Consider the following 13974-nt stretch of genomic DNA (forward strand, 5'->3'; position numbering starts at 1 on the left):
TGTTTCATTGTATCTAGGATTCTATGATCAGAAATACCGTCTATATTCCAATCTATAATGGTCCGTCCCGAATATGTAGAAGTATGACTTGTCAGGTCTTCTTCTAATTGTATATCAACAGGAGTTGGTCTTTTATAATATGGACGAGCATTTATTGGTTGCCAATTCTTATTATAATTGATTCGATTAATACTTTCTGGGGTTAATTGTATTTCTGAAAATGCCTTTTGCATATTTTGTATTGTATTGGCAATTGATGGTCTTATAGATGGTTCTATAGCTTCATTGGTTTGGAAAAGTACTTCCTCTTGTAAAGTCATATTATCATGTTCAGGAATTTTTGCTTTTCCTTTATCATTATCTGGGAGAATAGGAGTGGATATTACTATTGTTGGCTTGGGTTCTTTTATCTCTAATTTAGATAATTTAGAAATTAATTGTCCCATGAGGGTAGTATTATCTTCTCCTATAAGAAATTTTTCTTTATTTAAATCAGGAGGTGGTTTGAAAAATAATTGTTTTTTCTCTTTGTGACTGGGCGGTTGTAATAAATTTTCTATTCTATTAGATTGTTTTCCAAGTGTATGAAGATAGAGATTGGTATAGTTATTTTGTTCAATTATGTACGGGAGTAATTCTATACGAGGTATATTAGCATTATTGAGCTTGTATGGTGTAGCTACTGTTTCGTATACAACTATTTGAGTGGAAGACTCAGTTTGATCCGAAGATTTTGGTACTGTGGTTGCCATTCCTTGTATTTTTAAACTTTGTTCAGGAGGGTGTATGGATTTAATAGTTTTTCCCTCTGTTGTATTGAATGTAGCGTATTGGGTTTCTACTGTATTTATTATTTTTTTATCAAACTCAGGAATTGGGATATTATGTTGTTTAAGAGTATCTCTTAACCAATTAAAAAAGCATTTCCCTCTATTCCCATTTTGTCTCCATTTATTGAATTGAGAATGAAATAATTCCACTAACCTAGGTTTGAATTCTTTAACATACCAGTTTCTAATATTATCATTTTCTGGAGATAGAAAATCATTTATAATATCATCTCGTGTATATGTTTCTTCAAGCTGTAATACTTGGATAAATCCTGATTCAGCTTGTTCATATTGAGGTATAATAATATTATCAGATGTACGTAGGAATCCGTCCATCTGTGGTTTTGAAGTTGGAATATTTGGTATGTGAGAGTTCCTATCATAAGTTGTAATGGATTTTCGTGGGGGTTCTAGGTCTCTGAAAGAATGGTTGCTTATGGTTTCTGATGTGGATGCTTTATCAAGAATTCTATTATTCGTAGTAAATTGGATTTCAACATTTCCATCCGTATATTCTGAAATTCTATCTGGGATGTTCTGAATGGGATTTTGTGATGATGGTTGGTTGTTATTGTGAATAGCCCAAGTATGGGGTAGGACTATATCTGACCATGATATTGTCTTTGGTATGATTGTATTTGATTTTTCTATATTAGTTTGGAAAAATATTGTTTGTCCCTTATTATCTATTTGAAGTATATTCGGACATAATGTGTTCATTACCTTATAATATATTCTATAAACAATGGCTATGTTTTGAGAACCTGCCATCATATCAAAACCTTGTGTCTTGAGATTTAAAGATAAAACGTTTAATATATTTGGGTCTGTTAATGATACGGAATAATTTGGAAAGCAATTGAAATATATTGGTCCACTACATAAACTAGTTTCGACCATTCCTAATAACGAATCTGAAAATTTGTTATGCCTAGTATCTCTTAAACAAACTAGAATAGAGTTATTTAATCCTAGCCTAGTCAGAGGTTTAACTGCTACTTGTATTAAACCTATATGTAGATATTTATAATTCTTATTTTGATGAACTTGTAATATTTTTTTAGATAATAATTGAAAATCTTCTTGATTACTAGTAACAGAGAGAGTTTCTTCTACTGTTTTTATGGCATATCCGACTTTGAGGTCGAACGTACCTTTTTTGTAAATATCAGATATGGGAACCTTAGGTATGTTCCAATTCTGGATTTGATTTTCAATATCATTGATAACAAGTTCTTCTTTGTTTTTTATTCTTAGAGTTCTATTAGTTTTACTAGTTGTGGTATCTGTTAGATTCTTAATAAATTTTTCCATTATTAGGTTGCGGATAATGACAACTCAGGACGACCAAAAGTCCAGCGTTTTCCCTAGCGGCTCTTCCTCGGCCTTGGCGGTACTTTGCATAAGACTTTTTCGTCTCGTGTCTTAACACTCGGACCAACTTTCTCTAATGGATAAATTTCTTAAGTTTCTTTGGATAACAAAACTGGTAATACTATGAGATCTCTAAAACAGGGTTGGCTCTGATACCATTTTAGCCCAAGAATCTACCCTTAGTAAATTCTTCGTACTTAATTATAATAAATAAGAAAAGATTGCGGAATTGTAAACTATCAATTGTTGAAGTACTGAGATGTAATAAAGAAATATAAATAAAATGACTATTATTGGTAATACAGAAATGTCAAAGACAATCCATGAAGTATGAGTATAATCAAAGATTTTAAAAGTAAAGATAAACTTAAATTGCATAACTTACTTATTACATATACAGAGGCTTGCGAATTCCCTCCACTCAGAAGGCAAGAATGAAGGTAAAGAAGACAAATTACAATCACACATATTATACTAAAAAGTCATGGAGGTTACCGACTTTAATGGTGTACTGATGTCGATGACCTATGTACTAAATACAGAGTGAAAAGAGAAGAAGGTAAGAGGAGAGGAAGAGAAGATTTCTTATGAGAGAGAAAGTATGAGAGGCTTCCGAAAGTGCTGCTACTGCTGCTGCTGCTGCTGCTGAAGGCTATCCTTGATGCTCTGCCCTCTGTTTGTGATGAAGAGGTATATTTATAGAGGGCTTCGTCTCGAATGAGTGGCTGGAATCAATTGCTTGCTGATGAAGGAAGGAGTAGGATTGGTGGAGGGAAGTCGTGGCTCAGAATTGATAACTTGCTGAAGAAGGCTTCGTCAGGATAAGGGAATAATACGGAGAGGGGACGTGGCGTTCTCTGGTACGCTTGGTGGCTGATGAGGAATCTTGCATAGTAATGGTGCGTGCGATCGACGATAGGAATCTCTCGTTTGTGTTGGAGAGGAAGGAAGGCGGACCGTTGATATTGGTTGATGTGACCTTATGTCGGTGCGGAGCATTTGGTGAAGAGGTGATGTTGTCCTTTTGTACAACGTGGCTTTTGTCCTTTATGAAAAGGAATCTTTCTTGTATAATGACGCGTCTTCTTTTGTAAAAAGAGGATGCTTTATGCTGTAGTAGTCATATCGATGTTGTATCAGTCATATCGATGTTGTATCAGTCATATCGATGCTGAAGAAGGGCAGTGAACCATCGGGTCGGGTCAGTCTGTGGGCCTTTGGCTGAAATCATCCAACAGGGAATTTCTTGATTGGACCGTTTCTTCTGAAGTTGTTGGTATGGTTATATTGGGGGAGAAAACATGGAGTAATGTTTGTTCTATCTCCTCAAAAGTAGCATTGGGATTTGATTGCTTCAACCTTTTGAGATAGGCTGAGAAAGTAGGGAGACTGACTGTATTATGTGTTGCAGAGTTGAAGGTTGCAGGTTGTGGAGGTATTCTTTTCAAAGGTAAAGTAGCAGGATTAGTACTGAAAATATCCCACCATTTAACCTTCACTGTTTTGCCAAGTTGGGGAATGTAGGTATAGTCATGAGTATTATTTTCAGAGATCGAATATTCCCATTTGAGGATCCAGGGAATCTGGTAAATGGCCATGAAATAAAGATGATAATCATCGGTTTCAGTGCAAGTATTATATTCAACAAATTTAGTCTGTAAGGCTTGAAAAGGCTCTGGCATTATTTGGGTTGAAGATCCCCATATTAAAAACCAATGACGGAACCAACTAGGGAATCTTTCAAGGATAGGGAATTTGAATTGGATATACCAGGAGTGAGTATTATTTGGATTTTGGTAAGCAAAGACTTTATGCCATGCTTCAATATATTCACTATATTTATATGATTTGTATTGAAACCCTGGATTGAGCAGCTTTTTTCCCTGGTTGGGATTACAGCCCCAATCTTCATATGAAAGTAATTTTTTGATTTGCAATTTAGAATATGCAAATATCTTAGTATTTTCCTGGTAGAAGTGAACTATGGAAACTGAACCAGTTTCCATGAGTATAGCCTCATACCATTCACGAGTCTTGATACCATGGGAAGAATTCATATGGTTGGATAAGTACAGTGGAGCTATTTTATGTGGGTCCAGGTCAGTATGATTGTCTGAGATAATAACTTCTGGTAAGAAAGCAGTATCAGTGTAAATTGACTTGGGAAAGTTTGAAGTCTGTTTATTTGGATATGATGCTGGAGAAAATGCTGGACTTGGGGTAACAAGTGGACTTTGGGGAGGAGATTGTATTATATATTCTGGTACATTTGTGGATCTCAATGGTGACATTGGGGTTAAGTCAAGAGGAGAATGGCTGGGCATGAGAGGCTCATATCTATTGCTTTGAATGAGATCCATTGGTTGTTTGCCTTTGGAATGAGGATTCATATTTATATTAGTATGTTTATTTGAAGAAAAGAGTTGCAAACCGTGAGGGAAGTCGTAGGACGACGAGATGGTTTCGTCTTTATGTGGTATATGGTCCCCCCTGCAAAAATTCACGGGTTAAAAAGTCAGGAAGAGAATTAGAAGATCCGTGTAGATGTTCAATGGAAAAATCAAAAGCAGATAAGATGGCTTGCCAACAGGCAAAGATTTGCTTAGAGACAAGATTTTGGACATCTTTTTGCAGAATGTCTTTAGCAGCTTTGCAATCAGTTCTTATGAGAAAATGTTGATTGAGAATATCAGTTTGAAATTTGCAAACACAATGTATAATAGCAAGTAGTTCTTTTTTCACAGTAGAATAATTTTTTTGAGTTGGATTCCAAGCTTTAGAAGTAAAACGTAATAATTGTTCTTTAGAATTATTAATGGATTGTTTTAATATGCCGCCGAGTCCTAGATCAGAAGCATCACATTCAATGATTTTGAATGCTTGTGGATCAACTAAGTTTAAACATGGGAGCTCTTTAGCTTTAAGTTTAAGTTGTTGTACAGCTAGAGTATGAATATGCGTCCATGGAGGAGGATTCTTTTTTAAGCGATCATATAAAGGTTTTGCGTCTAAAGCAAGATTTTGGTAAAAATCACTAATATAATTAAGACATCCTAGAAAGCGTTGTAATTCAGTTTTGTCTAAGATTTTATCAGGAAATTTATCAGCAAAAAGTATTGAGCGATCAATTGGAATGATAGTGCCCTGATTGATATTATGTCCTAGGAATCTTATTTTTTTTTGAAATAAATTTATCTTTTTAGAGGAAACTACTAAACCAGATGTTTTTATTATATGGATAAAAGTATGCAAGTGTTTGAAATGTTGTTCTATTGATTCAGAGAAGACTAAAATATCGTCAATATAAACAATCATAAATTTATAAAAGGGATTGAATATATCATTCATTATTTTTTGAAATTCGGATGGAGCATTTTTGAGTCCAAAAGGCATAACGTTCCATTCATATTGTCCAAAAGGAACATTAAAGGCTGTTTTGTATTTATCTTTTTCTTCTATTTGTATTTGCCAAAAACCAGATTTTAAATCGAATTTGGAGAAGATTACAGCATGTAATAATCTATCTAGTAAATCCTTTTTATTAGGAATAGGATATCTAATCCATTTTAAAACTTTATTTAGGGGTTTATAATTGATGACTAATCTAGGGACACCTCTTTCTTGCTCAGCATTTTTATTAACATAGAAAGCAGAACAACTCCAAGGAGAAGAACTAGGACGTATTAATTTCTTCTGAAGTAGGTTGTTTATTTCTATTTGACATGTTTGTAATAATTCAGTATTCATTTGAATTGGTCTGGCTTTAGTTGGTATTTTTGTTTCATTAAAGCTAGGCTCATATGGTAATCCTACTATATGTTGTTTTCTATGCCAAAAGGCATTGGGTAATTCATTACATATTTCCTTTTCAATAAAACTTTTAAGGTGCTGTATTTTTTGTATTATTTCAGGAGATTGGAGTTTTTCGCTTATGAGCTTATGTTTGATTTCCAATTGTAAAGATCCTAGGAAGTTTTCTTCATTTTTCATATTTTGTTTGACAGTATTTATTTCTTTAATTCTTGGTTTATCAAGAAATTCAAATCTAATGGGTGTACCATGTGTATTTGTTTCAAGGCCTGAATGGGAAACTGTAACCGGATATAATAAAGTAAGAAAAGGAACTCCTAAGATCACAGCTTGGCTGAGTCCTTTGACCATGATGAATGGAGTAGGGAAGAAGTGTCCTTCCGTACATATTTTTGCATTTGAAAGTTTGTATTTGATAAATAGTCTACTACCATCTGCCGTATTAAGGATTTGGGTAGTTTTATCAAAATATTTGGTAGGAACTAGTCCTTCATTAAGACAATTTAAATCAGCGCCTGAATCTATTAATGCTAAAGATTGAAACTCAAATTCATCATTTATTATAATGGTTATTAATACAAACCATACGTCCTAGTTCTTCTCCTTGGAGTTGTTCTGCTTTCTATGTTAATAAAAATGCTGAGCAAGAAAGAGGTGTCCCTAGATTAGTCATCAATTATAAACCCCTAAATAAAGTTTTAAAATGGATTAGATATCCTATTCCTAATAAAAAGGATTTACTAGATAGATTATTACATGCTGTAATCTTCTCCAAATTCGATTTAAAATCTGGTTTTTGGCAAATACAAATAGAAGAAAAAGATAAATACAAAACAGCCTTTAATGTTCCTTTTGGACAATATGAATGGAACGTTATGCCTTTTGGACTCAAAAATGCTCCATCCGAATTTCAAAAAATAATGAATGATATATTCAATCCCTTTTATAAATTTATGATTGTTTATATTGACGATATTTTAGTCTTCTCTGAATCAATAGAACAACATTTCAAACACTTGCATACTTTTATCCATATAATAAAAACATCTGGTTTAGTAGTTTCCTCTAAAAAGATAAATTTATTTCAAAAAAAAATAAGATTCCTAGGACATAATATCAATCAGGGCACTATCATTCCAATTGATCGCTCAATACTTTTTGCTGATAAATTTCCTGATAAAATCTTAGACAAAACTGAATTACAACGCTTTCTAGGATGTCTTAATTATATTAGTGATTTTTACCAAAATCTTGCTTTAGACGCAAAACCTTTATATGATCGCTTAAAAAAGAATCCTCCTCCATGGACGCATATTCATACTCTAGCTGTACAACAACTTAAACTTAAAGCTAAAGAGCTCCCATGTTTAAACTTAGTTGATCCACAAGCATTCAAAATCATTGAATGTGATGCTTCTGATCTAGGACTCGGCGGCATATTAAAACAATCCATTAATAATTCTAAAGAACAATTAATACGTTTTACTTCTAAAGCTTGGAATCCAACTCAAAAAAATTATTCTACTGTGAAAAAAGAACTACTTGCTATTATACATTGTGTTTGCAAATTTCAAACTGATATTCTCAATCAACATTTTCTCATAAGAACTGATTGCAAAGCTGCTAAAGACATTCTGCAAAAAGATGTCCAAAATCTTGTCTCTAAGCAAATCTTTGCCCGTTGGCAAGCCATCTTATCTGCTTTTGATTTTTCCATTGAACATCTACACGGATCTTCTAATTCTCTTCCTGACTTTTTAACCCGTGAATTTTTGCAGGGGGGACCATATACCACATAAAGACGAAACCATATCGTCGTCCTACGACTTCCCTCACGGTTTGCAACTCTTTTCTTCAAATAAACATACTAATATAAATATGAATCCTCATTCCAAAGGCAAACAACCAATGGATCTCATTCAAGGCAATAGATATGGGCCTCTCATGCCCAGCCATTCTCCTCTTGACTTAACCCCAATGTCACCATTGAGATCCACAAATGTACCAGAATATATAATACAATCTCCTCCCCAAAGTCCACTTGTTACCCCAAGTCCAGCATTTTCTCCAGCATCATATCCAAATAAACAGACTTCAAACTTTCCCAAGTCAATTTACACTGATACTGCTTTCTTACCAGAAGTTATTATCTCAGACAATCATACTGACCTGGACCCACATAAAATAGCTCCACTGTACTTATCCAACCATATGAATTCTTCCCATGGTATCAAGACTCGTGAATGGTATGAGGCTATACTCATGGAAACTGGTTCAGTTTCCATAGTTCACTTCTACCAGGAAAATACTAAGATATTTGCATATTCTAAATTGCAAATCAAAAAATTACTTTCATATGAAGATTGGGGCTGTAATCCCAACCAGGGAAAAAAGCTGCTCAATCCAGGGTTTCAATACAAATCATATAAATATAGTGAATATATTGAAGCATGGCATAAAGTCTTTGCTTACCAAAATCCAAATAATACTCACTCCTGGTATATCCAATTCAAATTCCCTATCCTTGAAAGATTCCCTAGTTGGTTCCGTCATTGGTTTTTAATATGGGGATCTTCAACCCAAATAATGCCAGAGCCTTTTCAAGCCTTACAGACTAAATTTGTTGAATATAATACTTGCACTGAAACCGATGATTATCATCTTTATTTCATGGCCATTTACCAGATTCCCTGGATCCTCAAATGGGAATATTCGATCTCTGAAAATAATACTCATGACTATACCTATATTCCCCAACTTGGCAAAACAGTGAAGGTTAAATGGTGGGATATTTTCAGTACTAATCCTGCTACTTTACCTTTGAAAAGAATACCTCCACAACCTGCAACCTTCAACTCTGCAACACATAATACAGTCAGTCTCCCTACTTTCTCAGCCTATCTCAAAAGGTTGAAGCAATCAAATCCCAATGCTACTTTTGAGGAGATAGAACAAACATTACTCCATGTTTTCTCCCCCAATATAACCATACCAGCAACTTCAGAAGAAACGGTCCAATCAGGAAATCGCCTGTTGGATGATTTCAGCCAAAGGCCCACAGACTGACCCGACCCGATGGTTCACTGCCCTTCTTCAGCATCGATATGACTGATACAACATCGATATAACTGATACAACATCGATATGACTACTACAGCATAAAGCATCCTCTTTTTACAAAAGAAGACGCGTCATTATACAAGGAAGATTCCTTTTCATAAAGGACAAAAGCCACGTTGTACAAAAGGACAACATCACCTCTTCACCAAATGCTCCGCACCGACATAAGGTCACATCAACCAATATCAACGGTCCGCCTTCCTTCCTCTCCAACACAAACGAGAGATTCCTATTGTCGATCGCACGCACCATTACTATGCAAGATTCCTCATCAGCCACCAAGCGTACCAGAGAACGCCACGTCCCCTCTCCGTATTATTCCCTTATCCTGACGAAGCCTTCTTCAGCAAGTTATCAATTCTGAGCCACGACTTCCCTCCACCAATCCTACTCCTTCCTTCATCAGCAAGCAATTGATTCCAGCCACTCATTCGAGACGAAGCCCTCTATAAATATACCTCTTCATCACAAATAGAGGGCAGAGCATCAAGGATAGCCTTCAGCAGCAGCAGCAGCAGCAGTAGCAGCACTTTCGGAAGCCTCTCATACTTTCTCTCTCATAAGAAATCTTCTCTTCCTCTCCTCTTACCTTCTTCTCTTTTCACTCTGTATTTAGTACATAGGTCATCGACATCAGTACACCATTAAAGTCGATAACCTCCATGACTTTTTAGTATAATATGTGTGATTGTAATTTGTCTTCTTTACCTTCATTCTTGCCTTCTGAGTGGAGGGAATTCGCAAGCCTCTGTATATGTAATAAGTAAGTTATGCAATTTAAGTTTGTCTTTACTTTTAAAATCTTTGATTATACTCATACTTCATGGATTGTCTTTGACATTTCTGTATTACCAATAATAGTCATTTTATTTATATTTCTTTATTACATCTCAGTACTTCAACAATTGATAGTTTACAATTCCGCAATCTTTTCTTATTTATTATAATTAAGTACGAAGAATTTACTAAGGGTAGATTCTTGGGCTAAAATGGTATCAGAGCCAACCCTGTTTTAGAGATCTCATAGTATTACCAGTTTTGTTATCCAAAGAAACTTAAGAAATTTATCCATTAGAGAAAGTTGGTCCGAGTGTTAAGACACGAGACGAAAAAGTCTTATGCAAAGTACCGCCAAGGCCGAGGAAGAGCCGCTAGGGAAAACGCTGGACTTTTGGTCGTCCTGAGTTGTCATTATCCGCAACCTAATAATGGAAAAATTTATTAAGAATCTAACAGATACCACAACTAGTAAAACTAATAGAACTCTAAGAATAAAAAACAAAGAAGAACTTGTTATCAATGATATTGAAAATCAAATCCAGAATTGGAACATACCTAAGGTTCCCATATCTGATATTTACAAAAAAGGTACGTTCGACCTCAAAGTCGGATATGCCATAAAAACAGTAGAAGAAACTCTCTCTGTTACTAGTAATCAAGAAGATTTTCAATTATTATCTAAAAAAATATTACAAGTTCATCAAAATAAGAATTATAAATATCTACATATAGGTTTAATACAAGTAGCAGTTAAACCTCTGACTAGGCTATGATTAAATAACTCTATTCTAGTTTGTTTAAGAGATACTAGGCATAACAAATTTTCAGATTCGTTATTAGGAATGGTCGAAACTAGTTTATGTAGTGGACCAATATATTTCAATTGCTTTCCAAATTATTCCGTATCATTAACAGACCCAAATATATTAAACGTTTTATCTTTAAATCTCAAGACACAAGGTTTTGATATGATGGCAGGTTCTCAAAACATAGCCATTGTTTATAGAATATATTATAAGGTAATGAACACATTATGTCCGAATATACTTCAAATAGATAATAAGGGACAAACAATATTTTTCCAAACTAATATAGAAAAATCAAATACAATCATACCAAAGACAATATCATGGTCAGATATAGTCCTACCCCATACTTGAGCTATTCACAATAACAACCAACCATCATCACAAAATCCCATTCAGAACATCCCAGATAGAATTTCAGAATATACGGATGGAAATGTTGAAATCCAATTTACTACGAATAATAGAATTCTTGATAAAGCATCCACATCAGAAACCATAAGCAACCATTCTTTCAGAGACCTAGAACCCCCACGAAAATCCATTACAACTTATGATAGGAACTCTCACATACCAAATATTCCAACTTCAAAACCACAGATGGACGGATTCCTACGTACATCTGATAATATTATTATACCTCAATATGAACAAGCTGAATCAGGATTTATCCAAGTATTACAGCTTGAAGAAACATATACACGAGATGATATGATAAATGATTTTCTATCTCCAGAAAATGATAATATTAGAAACTGGTATGTTAAAGAATTCAAACCTAGGTTAGTGGAATTATTTCATTCTCAATTCAATAAATGGAGAAAAAATGGGAATAGAGGGAAATGCTTTTTTAATTGGTTAAGAGATACTCTTAAACAACATAATATCCCAATTCCTGAGTTTGATAAAAAAATAAATACAGTAGAAACCCAATACGCTACATTCAATACAACAGAGGGAAAAACTATTAAATCCATACACCCTCCTGAACAAAGTTTAAAAATACAAGGAATGGCAACCACAGTACCAAAATCTTCGGATCAAACTGAGTCTTCCACTCAAATAGTTGTATATATATATATATATATATATATATATGTGTATCTATTTATAGTCATACATGAAGTATGTGATGATGCTTTAGGTCATATGTTGTGGACCTAGTTATAGGCATTTTAGAGTCATGCATCACGGACCATATAATAAATAGTATAGAGTCATATATCATGGACAGTTGAAGCCCTATAAAGATGTGCCTTAGGCCTATATATATATATATATATGTATATATATATATATATATATAATAAGTGTCTATATGGTCACATATTTCAGTGTAAATAGAATGCATGTACTAGTGTATATATGCACAGTATATATGCACTTATCAAAGAGGTAAGGGTGCATGTACATGAGTATAGCAGTGTATATATACATTCATAATTGTATATAACTGATAACAAGCAACTATATACACGTATAAACATATCAGTTTATACATATTGTATAAATACTTACATCAATCCATATATAACATACACATATGTGTATTATATATATCTGGGCGTGTGAGTGTTAGTGTGAGTGTGTGTGTGAGGTGTTGTGTGTGAGTGTGAATGTGTGTGTGTGAGTGTGTGTGTGTGAGTGTGTGTGTGAGTGAGCGTGTATGTGTGTGTGTGTGTGAGAGAGTGTGAGTATGTATGGGTGTAGTATATAATCAGCGTACATATACGTTCGTAACTGTATAAATTGATAATAAGTGTATATATGGTCATACATATCAATGTATATAAAAATATATATATTAGTGCACTGTATATAAACAGTTATGCACTTTACGTATACACATATCAGTATATACACATCGTATATATACAGATATCACACACACACACATCAATGTATTTTATACATACTAATAACTAATGTATTATATGGTTATATGCATATGTATATATATATATATACATACATATATATATATATATATATACACTGAAAATAACGGTATATATTACTATATATTAATACATAAACAAATTGTGTTAATAACTGTATATATCACTGATAATAAGTATATACATGGTCTTATACATTAGTGTATATATAAACCCTTTAAACATATGAATAAGAGTGAGCATATATACATTTTGGTGGACATATATGCTAATAACTGTATAAACTGATAAAAGGTATCTATATGGTCATTTATATCAATCTATATAGAAATATATGTAAGTACTATCAATGCGTAGGGGTGCATGTGTGTGAGCATATCAGTGTATATATAACTGAAAACAAGTTTATACATAAACGTATAACCATATCAGTATATGCATATCGTATATATACATATTGTATATAAATATAAACTGGTAATAAGTACATGGAATGCATGTGCGTGCACATATGCGAGCGTATATACTTTAATATTTGTATATAACTGATAGCAAGCAACTGTATGCATAGACGCATAACTATATCAGTATATACATATCGTATATATGTGTATATAAACATACATCTGTCCAGACACAACACGTATATATGTGCAATATATATATCTGTGAGTGTGAGTGTGAGTGTGAGGTGTGTGAGTATGAGTGTGTGAGTGAGTGTGAGTGTGAGTGTGAGTGTCTGTGGGTGTAGTATATATAACTTAGTATACATATATACCTTCATAACTGTATATGCATTAATTAATACGTAAGGGTCTATGTGCGTACGCATATCAGTGTATATATACATTGATAATTGTAAATAACTGATAGCAAGCAACTGTATATATAAGCGCATACATATGTCAATATATACATATTATATATACACACATCAGTCCGTACACAACACGCATATATATGTAATATATAGATATATCTTTAAGTGAGTGTGAGTGTGACTGTGACTGTGAGTGTGTGTGAGTAAAAGTGTGAGTGCACGTGTGTGTGTGTGTGGGTATATGGATGTAGTATATAAATCTGTGTACATATCATAAACATGCCCACATTAGTCCATACACAATACGCATATATATGTAATATATATATCTGTGAGTGTGTGTGTGTGACTGTGAGTGTGTGTGTGTAACTGTGAGTGTGAGTCTAAATATATAAATCAGTGTACATATATGTTCATAACTGTATATATACAGTCATGCACTTCACAAATATATGTATATCAGTATATACACATATTCTATACAGACATCACACGCATATCAATGTATTTTATACACACTAATAATAGTCTATATA

General features: G+C 33.6%; 1 long non-coding RNA gene across 3 annotated transcripts in view; it reads right to left on the reverse strand.

Moving 5' to 3' along the window:
* LOC148779093 (uncharacterized) overlaps positions 1-13974 on the reverse strand; it is a 102993-nt gene that overhangs the window by 62071 nt on the left and 26948 nt on the right. For 2 of the 3 annotated variants that reach the window (XR_016048232.1, XR_016048235.1), the window contains exon 4: positions 9733-10336. The exons of the other annotated variant lie outside the window; for it this stretch is intronic. This is a non-coding gene — a long non-coding RNA (uncharacterized LOC148779093). Of the gene's footprint in view, positions 1-9732; positions 10337-13974 lie in introns of those variants that run through there. 3 annotated transcript variants of the gene reach the window in all.

Source organism: Amborella trichopoda, chromosome 13 (assembly GCF_054954075.1).
Source record: "Amborella trichopoda isolate Santa Cruz 75 chromosome 13, AtrichopodaSantaCruz75HAP2 v2.0, whole genome shotgun sequence".
NCBI classification, from domain to species: Eukaryota; Viridiplantae; Streptophyta; class Magnoliopsida; order Amborellales; family Amborellaceae; genus Amborella; species Amborella trichopoda.